We start from the raw sequence: 18,719 nt of genomic DNA on the forward strand, positions 1-18,719 counted from the left end.
TAACAACAGATCCATTATTTTGGGGGACTTTAACTAACCAGCAATAAACTACTGCACCTATAACTTAAATGTAGGATATACCCAAAAGCTCCTAGATTTCATAAACAAAAGCTTCCTAGAACATATTGTTAACAAACTTACTAGAATCCAAACTATTCCTTACCTGGTCTTTATCTTCTTCATGTACTATTTCTCTAGTATTTCCTACACAGACTAAGCTATATTATAAGTTAGTGATCTTCACTATTAGAGCCTCTAAAACTGAAGATGTTTATGTAGTGATTGGTAATAATAGGCAAAACCGCTCAACTGCTCTAATCGTACCATTTTTTAAGTATAAAAAACAGTGTCCTCCTTCCTTATCTGCTCTATCCTGACCATCTTTACTAAGAAACTGTAGCTTTATATGCTTATTTTCTCTCTTTTTCTTTTGCAGTCAATCTACCTACCTGCTATTTTCACTAGAGTTAAACTGCAACAGTGTCCGGATACCTGTTCACTGGACCTGTCTACAAGCTGCCTCGCAGTTTAACAGAATACTTTAAAAGTTTCATCTTTCTGGTGTCTTACAAGCACCCTGTGTATGTTTACATTTAAATATCTTTGTATTCCTGAAACTTTGTACAATACTAGCTGAGACTCACACTCTAGGACCTACACCCCTCTGCATTTTCCTTGCAGGATTATAAAGCTTTATTTGTACTTTGGCAATCTTGGGTTTCTGCTGACTCACTCCCATTAAGAGTGTTGTGTGCTCTGAAGTGAGTTCCCTGGCTCAGCCCACTCTGTTTGCCCTCACTACACTCGGGCTCACTTCATTCCCCACCCTAATCCCACCCACCCCGATATAATTTCCTTTCTAGTTAACCAGTTGCTCCACCCTATACTGGGTCACTCCCCCTATTTCCTATTATAGCAATACAATCATCTACACTTTTTTCACTACCCTCCTCCCCATTACCTTTCAACCAACCAATGTCTCTACCAGCACTCTTCCTATACTTACTTTCTATATTGCACTACCTTACTTTAATTGAACATAGGTTCAGCCCACAACAACTATCTCCTACTTGTACTTTAACTTCTCAACCCTCATTTAACTCAGACTACTTTACTAAATCTTCCTCTCCACTCTCTCATCCAGTTCTTCTGCCCCAGCCTACTAACTTTCTGCATCATGATAACATTTCATATAAAACAAAAATAAAAAACCCTCTCCTACTTCTGTTTCACCAGATTTCCTCCATACTAGTCACTACTCTATTAAAGTCTGGTGACATTCACCCTAACCCAGGACCCCCTTCATCTACTAACACCCACTGCAACCCCACTCCAAACTATAATTCCACCCTAACTAATAAGCACCTGAAGCTTTATGCTCTAAATATCTGTAGCATTCTGAATAAAACTGCAGAATTACATGCATGGATAGACCTGCACTCCCCAGACCTGCTAATTCTCACAGAGACCTGGCTCAAACCATATAACTCAGATAATGAATTTCTCCCACCTGGCTATAACATACTGCGACTGGACAGAATAAATAGAAAAGGTGGAGGAGTAGCTATCCTTTAGCCTGACCATCTCACAGTAACCTCTTCTAAAATCTCTCTACCTCCTTTCCCCCCAGCTGAAATTCTGTAAGTTAATATCTCCCTCCTTGAACAAATACTATCTTGGTTCTCAGATAACATTACTACAGAAACAACCATCCTAGAGGATGTCAACATAAATTGGCATCACTTCAAAACAGACTCCCCTTGTCAAAGTATAAACCTTCATGGCTTCACACAGGTCATCTCTACTCTAACCCACCTAAATAAACTTTCAAACTCACACTCAGTTATTGAATGGATACTAGTACCGCATCCCAATAAATACCATAAACCTGAATCACTATCTGATTCTCTTGGTCAGCATGGCCCTGTCCGAGTACTTAGATACACCTCCCATACTACTAGTACTCACAAATATAAAACTTTCCGTAATCTGACCAACATCAACCCATAATACTTAAATAGCCTCCTATCCTCTAGTAACTGGTATTCACTCTTTTCACTGCCTCTTAATGATGCTGTCCTACACTTCAGTTAAACTCTCTTAAATATTCTCAATACTCTTGCCCCTCTTTGAACAACAAGAGTTAAATCTCAAATCTCCCCTTGGCTTACCAACACCACTCGTTCCTCTATTCATATCAGAGATCTTGCATGGAAAAAATGGACTAAATCAAAATCTCCTTCAGACTTACAAAAATATAAAGAACTTAGAAACAAAACAAAAAAAATTATAGTATCTGATAAAAGAAACTTCTACTCACAATCCACCTCTAATCACAAAAGTAACCCTAGGGACTTCTGGAAGTCAATTAACCACATATTACATGCCAGTAACCCACCATCTCCTAACCCTGATCCTAACCTGTCTCCCACTGAAACAGCCAATTCAATTAATTTTTCATCAACACCATCAGTAAATTACTGCCTTCTAGCTCCAAATCTCTTCCTAACTCCACCCTTGCTTCTGATTCATCTAGCCTTCACTCTGAAAAACACCCCAATCCCCCAAAAAACACTTTTTCTCTTCAACCTGTATCAACTACCTATATCAAAAAACTTCTTCAGAACCTAAAGTCATGCTCTCCATCTGCTGACAACTTGCCACCATACTTCTTAAAAATAGCAACCTGTTCCATTGCGTACTCCATATCTATTCTGATAAATCACTCACTGTCTGAATTTACTGTTCCATCTATCTATACTATCTCCATTCATAAAAGAGGAAAATCTACAGAAATTTCCAATTTTAGGCCTATAGCTATTCTCTCTCCACTCTCAAAAATCATGGAAAAATGTATCCATGCACAATTATTATGTTACCTATTACTAGAAAACATTTTAACACCTACTCAGCATGGCTTTGACCAAACCATAGTACTTCCACTGCTCTCATTGCTTTTACCAATACAGTTGTGCAATCCAGAGACAATAACAAACTAGTGTTTTGCCTGTTCCTGGACTTATCCAAGGCATTTGACACTGTGTCTCATCTGTTGCAAATTTCTACACAAATTGAACTCAATCTGTCCCCATTCACTATCTGTTGGTTCAGCAGCTACCTGTTCAATAGGCAAAAATCTGTTAGATGGCTTTCCACACTGTCCCCTCCTCTGCCAGTCACCACAGGTGTGCCCCAAGGCTCCATCTTAGGACCTCTTTTATGCAACATTTTTACTAACAATCTTTATAAATCTTGCCCCAATTCAACTCTCATCCAATATGCGGATGATTCTACAGTCATCACCTCCTCTGGTTATTTCTCAGACCTGCTTTCCAAAACCCAGCAAACTTTCACAAATATTGAGACCTAGCTAACCAATAACCAGCTAATACTCAGTGCTAAGAAAACTAAACTACTTCTACTTCTACCTAAATCACTCTCTCATAACACCTCAACCTTCACTATCACCTTATTAGGCAACACCACCATCAATGTTGAATCCCATACTAGACAACTAGGGGTCATAATTGATGATAAACTATAGTTCGACCTTCATATAAATTACTGTATCAAAAATACTAACCAAAAGTTTGGCTTACTATACCATAACAAAAGATATCTCACTCCAGAAGCATGACGGTTACTCTTTCTCTTGCTTATCTCCTACCTTGTCTCTTTTATGTCTGCCAAATCCTCACTAACCTACAGGCAACACTACTGAATAATATGGAAAATACATATCATAAAATAGCTAGATTTGCCACCAACACTCAACCTAAATCCCATCACTGTTTGGCTTTGAAAACACTGAACTGACTTGAGTTCCCAAGCCAACTTCTTTTCTATCAACTTAATATTATCCACTCCACCCTCTACAAACCCTCATTCTGCCCTAACATTTCCAACATCTTAAACTACTACCTCACAACGAAAAAACTTAGAAGCACCAACCAAAACCTCCTTGACATCTATAATCCAAAAAAAATCAGTTGGTGAAACCCTCTACAACTAACTTCCCTCTATCCACTGGAATAAGCTACCTTTAACAATAAGATCTATTACACAGTGCCTCCCATTTAAAATCGCCCTAAAAGTCCACTTTACAAATATCTGGACTTACTCCTGTATACAACCACCATGAACTTAATCACCTGACCCTCTTTGCCTACATCCCCGTCTCAATTTATATGTAATTCTCGCTATAGAACTCTAACTCCTAATACCGTTTTCACTCAATTTCTCTACTACTCATATTTACCTCCCTCCCTTCTTTTCCCACTTAGCTTACTCCCCTTTCTCAGATTTCACTTGATTCTAACTACTACTACTCTCTTCTCTTATTTATAAATTAAAAAAAATCTCTAATTTTCCCTTTTTTATTCCTAGCCATACCTTTTCTATCACCTGCTCTATCAACTTCCCCTCTGCTTCTGATTACTGATGTACATGCTTTTGCCTGTAAGAACTAAGGTTTGATATACAGTACCTCTATACTCTTTTCTTAAACTCTGAGTTAATTGTCATTTTAGTCTTTATGTATTGGGCATATATGAAAGTCTTTAACATTTGGTTTTATTGCCTTTTTTGTAAATAACACCTTTAAACTCTCATATTACAATTGTGAATCCAAGCATTATAATGCATGTTTATATTACCTCATGCATACTGTATTGCTTGTAAACATTTTTATGGTGTATGTAATACTTTGCAGAGATTTTCTCCCAGGCCTCTGCTGAAAAAGGGCACAAGGTCAGTCAGACATTCCCGGTCAACAAATGTCAAATAATCAAATAAATAATAAATAAATACTAATATTTCAGAATTCAAGCATTTCAAATGTACAAATCACATTACATTGTATGATGAGGTTTAAAGACTCAGTTATTCCAGCATAACACCAGCCATCACCTCAGCAGTAAACTTCATAAAATAATTCTAAGCACACTTAGATAAATGTTTAGAACCGATAATATCCACAAGATTTAAATACAATAGGGGATTTAAAAACAAACCACATCAGTGGTCTACCAACATAAAGAAACTCTGGAATAAAAGGAAAAAAACACCATCAATTATTCAGCATATTTAAGGACCCTGATACCATCAGAAAGCTGTTTAAAAGCCTAAAAACAATTAGGAATGGTAAGTCAGCCCATGAACTGAGGTTAGCATATGAAGTTAAGGACAACTACAAACCCTTCTTTAATTGTGTTAGGAAATTAAGAAATGACACCCCGCATTGCTCAGAACTTATTCAAGATGGCAGCACATTGTCTGGCTCAGTAAAAATTGTAAACATACTACCTCACAAATTCAGTATTGACTTCACCCCAGAAATTATTATTCAAAGCCCCTTATCCCTGAAGCCCTCAGACCCTCTATCATCACCACATAATGCCCTACAGGTGCTCTTAACAGTACCAAGCAAGCCATGGCAGAGCCACTCTTTAGACTATTCAAGCTGAGGTTATCTACTGACTTTGTCTCTGAAGTCTGGTACACAGCAGTGCCGGATATAATTTCTCGACCAACAAAGAGGGAAAATGGACATAATTAAATGGGACGTTCTAATAATATAAACGTGAGTGGTTTTGAATATATTGTTAATTTGTCTGAATGCATTATTAGTAATGAAGAAAAAATGTTTTACATAAGAGTTTGAAATTTATTCGGTCTCTTCCCAGAATGTATGAGTTAAAGGGGGAGTTAAAGGGGGAAGTATTTAATTTTGTTCGCAAGTTACATCTAATAGATTTCTATGCAAATCAAACAAAAAGTTTAGAAGCAGATGTGAACAATGCAAGTTTTGCAGATGTTGTAAGTAATAAAGAGAGTTTTTCCTTGTAATTCTGACTTAGAATTCAATGCTTATAGTAATTTTGATACTTGTGGCGTTTCTTATAAAAGCAAATTTATGCCTCCTTTCAAGTGTGATAAAATTGAAATGTTTCATCATATGTTAAATTATGTGATAGAGCAAGAGTTCAATAAGTTTTTTAGAAGTGAAATTCAATATAATATGACACAAAAAGAATGGGTCACTTTAAAAAATCTAAGGGAAAGAAATGAACTCATATTTAAGCATGCAGATAAGGGGGGACAATAGTAATAATGCATTACATTACACGCAATATGTAAATATACATTTACAGCATCTAGAAAATGACAAAATCTATGACAAAGTAGGTTTCTTAACTTATCAGGAGAGGGTTAAGAACTATGAAGAATTAATACATAAAGGGGTTAGATTAAATTATTTTAGTCATGAAGATGCTAAAAATAAGTTTTTAAATAAAAGCAGTGAATTGGCAAAGTTTTTTTGTGTGTCTAAAATACATAAAAGCAAGGTTAACCCTACATATCATCCCATTGTTTCTGCCTGCAATTACGTAACCCATAATTTGGGATGTTTTTTGCATCAATTTTTGTTAAAAAAAGTGATACAATTGCCTTCATATATCAAAGACAGTTTTGATTTTCTGGACAAAGTAAAGAAAACAGTATGGCAGAAGAGCATGTTTTTTATAGTGATAGATGGAGTCAGTCTATACACTAGTATAAAACATAGTGAAGGCATAGAAGCTATAGCATTTTTTCTTGGGAAAAGCCCCAGGAGACAGTATATTATAGAAATGACATTGTTCTGTTTGGAAAATAGTATATTTGAATTTGATGGCTCTCTGTATCATCAGAAGTGTGGGACAGCTATGGGGGCAGCTTTTGACCCCCACATATGCTAATTTATTTATGGGTCTCTATAAAAATCTATATGTGTATAGGAATGACTTTTTTAGAAAACATGTTGTTCATTTTTACAGATACATTGATGATTTGATTTTTGTTTGCAAGGGGGGCTATGGAGAGGTGGAAAAGGTTGTTCAAGAACTGCAGGTGAATAGGTTTGAGATCAAATTTGATGGGTTATAAAAGGGAAAGACAGTAAATTATTTGGATATTACAATAATGGTAAACTTAAAATTAAAATATTTAGAAAAATGGGACAACCAAGCTTTATGTTGCATGGAAAAAGTTGTTACCCCCCACACTACTTCTTCCATTCCTTATGGGGAAATGGTCAGGGTTAAACGTTTGTGCAGTGACAAGAAGGAATGTGAGAAGGAAGTTCAAAATACAGCTAATATGTTTATAGAAAGGGGCTACAAGCTAGAGAAAGTATGGTTGGGGTATAATAAAGCAATGAACAAAAAAGTGAATAAAGCACAGAACATAATAATGCAGAAAAAGAATGTAGAGAAAAAAGAGAGTTATATTTTATACAAATTTTTCTAACATTTTAGAGAAAATAGGTATTACTGGTCCTATATACAGAAAGAAAATCCTGCCTAAAAATGTTAAACTTTGTTTTTCATATAAAAGAGGCAGTCTCAAGGACATGTTAGTACACGGAAAATTTGAGAGTCCAAAAAATATAGAAAATAATGTAGTGAGATATGAAACTTTTCCATGTGACAATTGCATAGTATGCAAACACATAGTTGATAGTTTTGAAAGCATTAATAGAAAAAAAAATTGATAGTAGAGGCAGCTTCACTTGAAAAAGTGAAAAAATTATATATAGTTTAAAATGTCCTTGTGGATTATTTTATATTGGTGAAAGCAAAAGAAGTTTTGCTGTAAGATTAAAAGAGCACATAAGGGACATCAAGAAGCAAAGGTTTCAAAGTCCTGTAGCTATGCACTTTAAGAAACACCATAATGGAGACCCACAGGGGTTGCAGGCAACTGTTTTGGAACAAGTAAATACTAGGTTTAGTACTGATGAAAAAATTAAGGAATATTTAAGAAGAAAGGAAGCAATATTTATTTTAAAATATGATACGGTGTTTCTAAGAAGTTTGAATAGGGAATTCTCTTGAAAACATTTAATGTAAGAAGGTTAAAAAGAATATTACAAGTTAACCTTTTTAGTTGGCTTTCTTTGTGAAGTCTTAATTGGATGATTATTTAATTGATCAAATGCATGTATTTAAGTATATGCTTACCAGCAGAAAGATGTACTCTGAAAAGGCTTTTCTGAAAGCCGAGGTGCCAGAGAAGTGTTACTTGCTCTTAATGCTATAAGAGTTTGAAGTTTTGCTATTAACTTTTACTGCAGAAGTTATTTTTTTTTATTTTAATAAATCAGTCTGTGTACTAAACTGAGTGAATTCATCTGGCCTGGAACTTCTGGTGTGAGGTTTGGTTTATTATACAGTGTGGTGCATCACAGCAGTGGTGATGTTACTTCTCAAGAGTGGTCTCCACCACTGGCTCTGTGAATTACAGGCTCATCATCTTAACCAGTCTCATATATAAAGCCATGGAGCTTGTTATAACTGAGCCAATGAACTATGACATCAACAATTTCATGAGGCTAGACTCATAGTAATTTGGCTTTGTTAAGCGTAGATCCTGTACAATGAATTTGCTTAACTTCTTTGAAAAGGTATCACAGTCTGTTGACAGCAACCATTCCATACACACTGCATTACCTGGCCAAGGTCTTTGGCTCTGTACCCCATGCTAGCATACTTAGTAAGTTAAATGCATTAGAATCAGATCCATATGTGGTAACATGGAAAGCAAACTGGCTAATGAACAAAACTCATTCTGTGCAGGAAGCTTGTGCTTCATTAAGAAGTATGAAGATGACCAGTGGCAGTTGGCATGGCTCTGTACTGGTACTCCATTTGTTTGGCGTTTAGTTTTCCAACCAACAGACCACAAACCAAACCTCTGGCTTATCAAGTTTGTGGATAACTGTAGACTGGGAATTGTTGTCAAGTCAACCTCTGACCCCAGTCCTGCAACAAGAACTTAAGCATGTAAACACCTGGTGATCTATCAACAGACTTAAATTAAGTGGTAAGTGTAATATAGTCGCATTTAGGTTCATAAGTATAACCAAGTGTTCAGGTCATAAGGCCATCAAGGAACACTATCTCAGAACAGTAAGATCATAGATCTAATAATAATAATAAGTTTCTTAAAACTTACTGAATTACTTGCCAGGATAAGATGATCGGATGATCTATTCCAAGGTTGTGCAATTTGTATGTTAATTTATCATCTCCTCACTTTTTATAGCAAAACTCAGTTTGAAATGTTAAATAATGATGTTTGTTTGTCTTAGTTTCCATATGTACATCTCAATTTCCCATATGCAAATCTAAATTTTTAAAGGACTGAATAATTATATCACAGAAAGCTTTAAATGCTAGCATTAGTCTGCCTCTTACGTATCTGTAATATATAGTATATAGATTCAATTTTAAACACATATTCTTATAACGCAGATCTATTACAGAAGACATTTTTTTGTAAAATTCTTTTGTACAGACTATAATGTTTTCAATTCTCTCATGTTATAGATGCAGAAAGAATTATTGTATCTCAAAATGGGCCTTACATGTACTTTATATAGTTTCACCAAACTATTGATATCTCTTGTGGTTATATTTTTAAATAGAATGCCCATTTTTGCATAGACAGATTGTCTGGCAATGACTATCAAAGTTAAAATAATTTTCTGCAGTTATACCAAGATCTTTATAATTATTAACCTCAGTGAGAACAAAGGATGTTAAGAAATCTTATTTCTGCATCTACTGATTGCAAAAAAAAAAATATATATATATATTACATTTGCCCTTCAAGTAAAAAAAAATATTTAAATATCTCCAGCCAGCAGAGTGCATTAAGCCAAAAGGTTTATTCAAAATATAGCACAACCACCATTCATAAGCACTTTTGTCTCCAAACAAGAAACTTCATCAAATGTAATACCCATACTCCTCCCTCTTCCTTTTATATACACTTTGTCAAAATCACCTTTCAGTTAACTAATTAACACAATTACCCCTTACTTTTACTCATAAAAAACATGAATACATTTTAAAACATTCATATCAATTAGCAAAACACATTTTTTACTAAAAAAAATTTTATACACACTAAAATGCAAAATAGCAAAATAGTTTACTTAGTGAAGTGTGAGAATTGCACTGCCTTCTACATAGGTAAAGATGAGAGGGCATTGAGAGCAAGAATCTATGAACACTTGTACGATATTGAGAGAAAAAAAGATTTGAATGCCCTGTTTAGATACTCCCTTGTATCTAATAATTTTAAATGTTTCACTTTTGGCATTTTAGAAAGAATGACCATTAACACCAGGGGTGGAGACTGGCTAGGATTGCCACCTTTTCAAATGGACAAAGTGGGACATTTTTGGCACACACATCAGATTTTACAGGCTGACACATACCCACGGTCAGTACAAAGGATAGAACATTACTTTTTTGCCTAAATAAAAGCTTATTCTTGTAGCAGTTTAGTTGCTTATTCTATTTCTTGTAACATTTAGGTATTTTAGATATAGAAATAATTATTTTATGCAACTGTTACATAAAATATGGGACATAATTATGTTCTACAATCTCAGGACATTTGCCATTTTTTATATTTTTGGTCAGGACACAACTGCCCAAAGAGGGACTGTCCCTCACAAAGTGGGACAGGTGGTAACCCTAAGACTGGCAAGGACTTCTTATGAAGAAGGAATTAATATGGCAGTTAAGATTAAATGCAATACAAAATCCAGGTCTCAATGACCAAGTTTCCATATTGCCCATATTAAAGGAAAAAGCAGATGTATTAACTTAATGTGTAACACTTGCGTTTTAATGTGCATAAAAAAAATGTTTAGTAAAAAAATGTGTTTTGCTAATTGATATGAATGTTTTAAAATGTATTCATGTTTTTTATAAGGTTCAAAGTGAGTTTTTTTTAGGAAATAAAGGGTAATTGTGTTGGGTTTATTTCACAACATCGAATGACCAAAATATTTATTTATTTATTTATTTACATTTGTTGACCGGGAGTGTCCGACTGGACGTAGGTCCATTTTCAGTGGAGGCCCGGGGAGAAAAGCTCCACAGTTAAAATAAACAGACAGTAGTTACATTGGATTACATAGCGATTAACAATTTAACATACCAATTACTTACAACATATTTACAGATGAAGAACATAGTACATCAGTAGACAACTAGAATCTTTATCTGTGAAGTACATAACAGAGATTAACAAATGTTACTATAAGAAGTTCCTGCTGTATAATAAGTACTAGGCTTATGAGCATCTGAGCTTGCTATAATCAAGGTAGTTAGTTGAGTGGAAAGAAAGGTAGTGGTTGGATGGGGTGGGTGATATTAGAGTGGGAGTTGCAAGGACATAGCCAGCATGTTTTTAGGTGCGCTTTTAGTAAAGTTTTGAAGTGGGTGCATGATGGTGTGGAGGTAATTGTGGGTGGGAGGGAGTTCCATAATTTGGCTATGGTGCAAGAGAATAGTGCTTCACCAGCAGAGTTATTGGTTTTAGTGATCTGCAAGTGATTTTTGTTGCTGGATCTTAGTGGTCTGGTGGTGCAATAAGGTTGGAGTAGATTCTGGAGGGTTGGGACATTTAGTGGATGGTTTACTAGTTTGTGGGGGAGTGAGAGTTGATACCATTGAAGGAGGTGAGGGAGTTCAAGCCAGCCCAGTTCAGCAAGTGAGAGACAGTGGTGACTATGGTAGGATGCCCCTGTGGCGAATTTGGCGATTTTGTTGTAGCAGGTCTCTAGCTTGTTTGGATTGCATTGCCTTAGGTTGGTATATATTGGAGAGGCATAAAGTAGGGTGGAGATAAGGTGGGAATTTGCTATTGAAATCTTTGCTGCTTTGGTGAGAAGTTGCTTATTTCTGTATAATGCTCCAAGTTTTTTATGAACGTTTTTTATGGTCATGGATATGTGAATGTCAAATTTTAGTCTATTGTCTATTTCCACTCCTAACAATTTGGTGTGTTCAGTTGGGTATATAGTGGTGTTGTCTTTTGCTGTGATGTTAAAGTGAGAGTTGTTTTGAGTATATTTGGTGGGTTGGAAGATGAGTAGTTTAGTTTTGTTTGGGTTGAGTATTAATTGGGCATCAGATAACCAAGTTTCAACAGAGGAAAAGGCTTCCTGTGTGACTTTTTGCAGTTTGGGTAGGGACTGGGCTGAGCAGATGATGGTTGAGTCATCTGCATATTGTATGAGTGTGCCAAGTTTGGTGGCAGAGGCTAGATTACTGGTGAAAACAGAGAAGAGTAGGGGTCCAAGGATGGATCCTTGGGGAACCCCCTATAGAGACAGGTAGTTGGGGAGATATGTCATTCTTCCATACAACAGATTGTTGGCGGTCAGACAGGTAACTCTGAAACCAGCTGGTGACTGATTGAGAGAAGGATAGGTTATTTAGGACAGAGATAAGTTGTTTGTGTGGGACCATGTCAAATGCTTTAGATAGGTCTAGGAAAGTAGCAGAGGAGAGATAGCCATTGTTTTTATGCTGAAAGATAGTGTTAGTAAAGGAGAGTAAGGCAGTGGTGGTGCTATGGTTTGGTCAGAAACCATGCTGAGTATTGGAAAGGAGGTTGTTAGTAAGGAGGTAGTCTGAGACCTGAGAGTGTATGCATCTCTCTAGTATTTTGGAGAGTGGAGAGAGAATAGCTATGGGGTGGTAATTGGTTAGTTCTGTGGAGGGTCCGCATTTGTGGAGGGGAATTATATGTGATACTTTCCACAGTGTGGCAACATAACTTTCTGACAGAGATTGGTTTATCAAGATAGATACTGGGTAGGCCAGAGCATCAGTTGCGATTTGTAGGTATTCACTTGGGAGGTTGTCTGCTGCTAATTTGGTTTAGTTAAGAGTTTTTTTTGTGTTGGAGGTAGGTACAGGAGAAAAAGAGAAGGCAGTGGGGAGATTACTAGTTGAAGGTGTGGGTTGGAGGGGAGGGGGTTTGTGTTGTTTAGCTAGTGATAGTATGGTTTGTGTGAAGTGTGTGTTGAATGAAGTTGCAATATTTTCTGAGGAGTGAGGGATGTTAGGAGGAGGGGTACTGTACTTTACCTGGGTGGAGGATGGAGTTTATGGAGGACCAGAATTGTTTGGGGCTGTGTTGTGAGGAGTATAGGGCAGACTGGTAGTATTGGAATTTGTCCTGTTTTATTAGCTTTTTGACTCTATTGCGTAGTTCTTCGAATTTCTGTCTAGTTGAGGGGGTTTTGGTTTTGCGCCAGGGCTCCCAGGCTTTATCCCTGTTTTTCATTTCTGACTTAATGGTTTTCTGTAGCCATGGGGAGGGGTGTGCTTTGGTTCTGGAAAGTCTTATGGGGGCATGGTAATTAAGGACGCTCAGGAAGGTAGTATTAAAAAATTCAACTGCGTCATCAAGAGTGAGGTACTTTAGAGGATGCCAGTTACATTCTTTGAGGGATGAGATGAATGTGAGTGGGTTAAAGTTTAGTTTTTTACATATTTGATGGTAGATGACAGGTTTAGCTTGGTATAGGTATTATCTGATAAGCAGCCTGTTATACATGACTGGGGGCTCTTACTGACTAGTATCCAATCCAGGGTAGTGTGCTTGCTGGAGTTTTTATTTTTCCTGGTTGGCGACTGGACTAGTTGGGTGAAGCCATGAAGGTTTACATGATGGGTTGGATAGTTGCCAGAACAGGATTGCCAGTCAATATTGAAATCACCTAAAATGATAGTTTCTTGGGGGAGATGGTGGGTAGACCAGCTGAGGAGGTTTTCTAGTGGAGGGATGTTTTGGCCAGGTGGGAAGTAGCATCCGATTATGTTGATGGTTTTGTTTTGGTTTATTTTGAGGTTGGTATATATTATTTCTTCATTGCCTATTTGTATAGCTGATGATTTTAAGATCTGGATGTTTTGATGCTGTTTAAATATTATAGCTACACTGCCTCCTTTCTTGTTTAGCCGGTCTACTCTTAGTATGCTGTAACCTGTCGGGAGTATTTGCTCACTGGTAATGTGAGGTTTTAGCCAGGTTTCTGTCAGGATGACTATATTTGGGGAGTACAAGTCTATGGTGGCATGAAGTTCATGGACTTTGTTGGATATACTTCTAATATTTAGGCTTAGTAGAAAGAAGTCACTTGGCTTTCTATTGGCTGTAATATGGGAGAAGTTGTGGTTCCTAGTCTGATTATGAGGATTGGGGTTGGAGATGGTAAGGCCAGGGCTGGGGTGGATGTCTCCACTTAAGGCTAGTTTTGATATGCATGAGGTTATTAGTTTTCTCAGTTTTTTTTTTTTTTTTTTCAAAACAAGTTTATTGTTTTAACATATAAGAGAAATATCATAACAATTTTATACAAATAATTAAAAATAGGTATTATTATAATATTCAACAAAACAACTAAAGTATTTACAAAGACATCCACTACAATCAGATCAATTAATTAAACTAAAATACTGTGCTGTTGAAATTAGAATTTTTTTAACAAATTTTGTAAATTATCCCATACAATAAAATGTGATGTTTTTCTAGTTGTTCTCATTCTAATTGTGCTTATTTCCATATGACACATTATATTCATAACATTTTAAATTCATTGAACGAAGGAGGTGTATCTGAAATCCAATTTCTAGTTATTATTTTCCTAGCCACTGCTAGGATAGACCATAACAAGGGAAGCTTAATCTTTTTAACACATTGAGGTACAGGTGTGTTGAATAATATAAGAGACTTAGAAATAATGAAATTATCTGTAAAAAGAGCCTGCAAAAATTCATTAATTGACTTCCAGTATTCTTTCAACTTCATACAGTCATAAAACATATGAGCCCAGTCAGCATTAATTTCTACATTACATCTCTTACATAGATTATCTTTATTATTAATTTTATTCATCATCAAAGGTGTATAAAAGATCTATGTAAAAATTTCCATGTATAAAGTCTCCAGACAATGGAAGATGTAGTTCTATAAGCAGATTCCAATATATATTGTTTATCTTGTTGAGTTGGTGGGTCCCCATTAATAGAGGTGAAATAATTCCAGTATGAATCTACATTGTAAAAAGTTTCTTGTCTGATAATTTTATGTATATATGAAAGTTTACCTTTATCAGAAACTTTATGCTGTAAATTTATTATCAAGTAATCAATCAGTTTTGGAATAGATTCTTTAACTGTTATAGACATTAGATCTATTCTATCAATGAGATGTTGTCTAAAGATCTGAACCTCTAACCAGCAAGTTTCTCTTAGATCAAATTCTTGTTTTAAGAAATCTAGATTTTTAACTTTATTATCAGATATCAGCTGATACCAGTACTTTAGATTATTATCTATAGCTAAATGAGCTCCTTCAGAAGTAGATGACATAAGCATACCCTGAGTATAAATTATAGGAATACAATAAAATTCCATTCCCTATACTTAGGGTGCATGAATATAAAGTTACGATAACTAATAATAATATTTAATGGGTAACAGACCATATGTTTAGGTGTAATAGGTGAAGTACAAAATTCCTTTAGCAACCACAACATGGAGTTATTTATAATCATATTTTTATGTGTTAAGGAGATTTTCATGAAGTGCATACTAATTAGCTCCCAATAATCTTTCCATTTTGTGACATATGACCGATCTATTAATAAAGTAATAACTTTTATAATAGAAGAGATAATATATAAATTAAAGTCTGGAAAAGAAATACCCCTTGAGACCAGCTATTAGTATGTTTCTTTAATGCAATCCTAGGTCTATTAGGTGCCCATAAGAAATTTAACATTAGTGTATTCAGTTTCTTGATAGTTATTTTTGTAGGTGAAAGTACTATTGATTGTATTAAGTATAAAATCTTGGGGAATATTATCATTTTAATAATTGTAAGTCTCTCCTCCATAGTAAAAAACATATTATTCCAGGTATTAAAAAGATTTTGTATATTAAGAAAACAGGTATTATAGTTATTATATATAATAGATTTAATATCTTTAGATAGTATTATACCTAAATAAGTTATCTGACCTGAGTTGGGTACATATTTAGTAAAATCACTAATGAGAGTATTTTTTTGTGTATATATATAGGTAGTATTTTAGTTTTTTCTTCATTGAATATTAAACCAGAAATACTTTTAAAATTCATCATTTTATCAAATAAAGACTGCATAGAAGAATTAGATCCTGCTGATGTAATTAGAACATCATCTGCAAAAAGTTGAATTTTTGATGTTGTATTTTCTTCTATTTCAAAACCCTCTATGTCAGTACTGTTTCTAATCAAATTAGCCCAAGGCTCCATTACTAAAGTGAATAATAGTGGAGAAAGTGGACATCCTTGCTTTGTACCTTTAAGAATGGGTATTTTTTGTGAAACATATGTTCCTACCTTAATATAAGCCAGCGTTCCTTTGTATAAATGCTCAATTAAATTTACAAATGCATCAGAGAAATTTGTGTATTTCAGTAAGGTAAACAGATAGTCCCAACTTACTGAATCAAATGCTGAACCTATATCAAGACTAATAAGTGTTAAATCTTTCTTCTTCCTATTTGCAAAATCAATTAATGTTAAAGTTCTTCTTATATTATCAAAAGTATTTCTATTTACAATGAAGCCTGTCTGATCTATGTCTATAATGCCGGGGAAAATTGTCTTCAATCTATCAGCAAAAATACTCATAAACATTTTATAATCAACATTAAGTAATGAGATGGGTCGATATGAAGAACATCTAGTTGGATCTTTATTAGGTTTTAAAATTGGTGAAATAAATGTATATTGCCAAGATGGGGGGGTTATTAACTCAGTTTGGGCCAGAATAAAAACCTTATGTATTAATGAATATGTAGTTTTAGAAAGGATTTTATATATCTCTGGTATAATACCATCATTACCCGGTGCTTTGTTTGATTTAAGCTTATTTATTTGTGTAATAACTTCTGTATATGAAATACTCTTGTCCAATAGTTTAATCTGTTGTTTATTAAGCTTTTTATTCATGTTTGTGGTTATAAACTCCTTTATTTTATCTTTAGGTTCCATGTTAATGTTGTTATGGTTAATCTTGTGAAAGTGATTTCTAAATTCATCCAGTATTTCTGGTATACTAGAAACATTCTTCTTTTTCCTTAGAGAAAAGATTTCTTTGATATGGTTTTGTTTATTCAATCTTTTTGTTTTATTTTTAAGTCTATGTAAGTATTTGGGGCTTATTGAATAAGACAAAACTTGTATTTCTCTAAAGTTATTTTAACTTTATGAGTTAAAATTTCTTTGTATTTCTCATTTAGTTTGTTTATTTCTTCAATAACTTTCTTGTCCATAATATTTTCTTTATTATTATGTTTATAAGAGTCTAGTTTACTTTGAATATCTAACAATTCCTTATCCCAAGATTTCCTTTTGTTATTATACCATCTGATACTTTGTCCATATAGATATGATTTTAAGGCATCCCAAACATAGACAATGGAGACTTCAGGAGTATTATTTATGTCTAGAAAATGTTGTACTTCTGAAAGTATATATTCTTTATAGTCTTTTAGCTGAGTTAAGTATGCTGGTATCCTTTTGATCTGAACATTATGAGTATTTTTATCATGAATTCAAAACAATTGAGTTATGATCAGATATAGGACATGAAATGATTTTGGAATTAATTAAATCTGTTACCATCTGGTTAGAAATAAAGACCCTATCTATTTTTGAATAAGTTTTGTATCTGTTAGAAAAAAGGTGTATGGTAATGATTTTGACTCTATCTGATTATTAATATCATTCAAATGATAAGAATTAGCAAAATCATTTAAATGTTTTGCATTAGATGTAATTCTTCTTTTCTTTATAGTGGTAGTATCACTTTCATGTAGTATACAATTAAAATCACCAGCTAAAATAATATCCCCTACAGAGAATGATATGATCTTATCAATATGATGTTTCACTGTATTAATACCAATTCCAGGTATCCAATATACATTAATTAAAGTGTAAGTCTTCCCATTAATTTGTATTGTAACCATACAAAACATTCCTTTGTCATCCTGATAAGACTTAATGGTTTTAGGAATGGGCATACTTTTATTCCATAAAATAGCCACTCCTCTTTTTCTGAGTGTGCTCTGAACTAACCAATACTGTATACTTATTAGTGGCTAGTTTATCAATATCTTTTTCAAGAGATGGGTTTCTTGCAGGAAGACTAGATTGGCCTTGTGTAGATTAATGTATCTTATTAGGCTTGCCCTTTTACACAGATTATTCAATCCATTAATGTTTAAAGAAATTCCTTTTAAAGATGTCATTTGGCATTTTTAAAACTCAAGAATCTTATGATCGAAATAACAAATAACAAGATAAATAATGTTACATCTCCTCTTTTAGGTGTACCTTTAAATATAGCTGTATTTATTAAATCTCTTATGGGATTTTGTATAGGATTCAATTTTGTTTGTAGTGACAATGAGTGTACAAAATATATTGTGGATGTCAAAACTATATACATATAACAATGAACAAGTGAAAATAATGTAAGGATTAAACCTTGCATCCCGCCTGAGTTGAAAACTCCAACTTAGAGCAGTATTTACTACTCAAGTTAACCCCTACCCTAAGCAGCAGTACCTCAGCTACCACCTTATCAATTTAATACTAGTTATATTTAACTGAGGTTAACAGTTTTCAATTCAATTATCTATCAAGACAAAACTACATATTTGGTAAAACAGCATCATATAAACTAAAATAAACTTTTTTTTTTAAAAACTGTTCATACTATTATATAGATCTATGTAATATATAACACTTGTATTCTAATAGCATTCAAATAATCTTAATGTTAGAAATCAAGAGGAGAGAAAATTA

General features: G+C 34.3%; 1 long non-coding RNA gene across 1 annotated transcript in view; it reads right to left on the reverse strand.

The window, feature by feature from the left end:
- Positions 1–18,719, reverse strand: part of LOC122801820 — a 1,348,510-nt gene that overhangs the window by 16,752 nt on the left and 1,313,039 nt on the right. The gene's annotated exons all lie outside the window — the stretch shown is intronic.

Source organism: Protopterus annectens, chromosome 5.part0 (assembly GCF_019279795.1).
Source record: "Protopterus annectens isolate FY-2018-M chromosome 5.part0, PAN1.0, whole genome shotgun sequence".
In the NCBI taxonomy this organism is placed as follows: Eukaryota; Metazoa; Chordata; order Ceratodontiformes; family Protopteridae; genus Protopterus; species Protopterus annectens.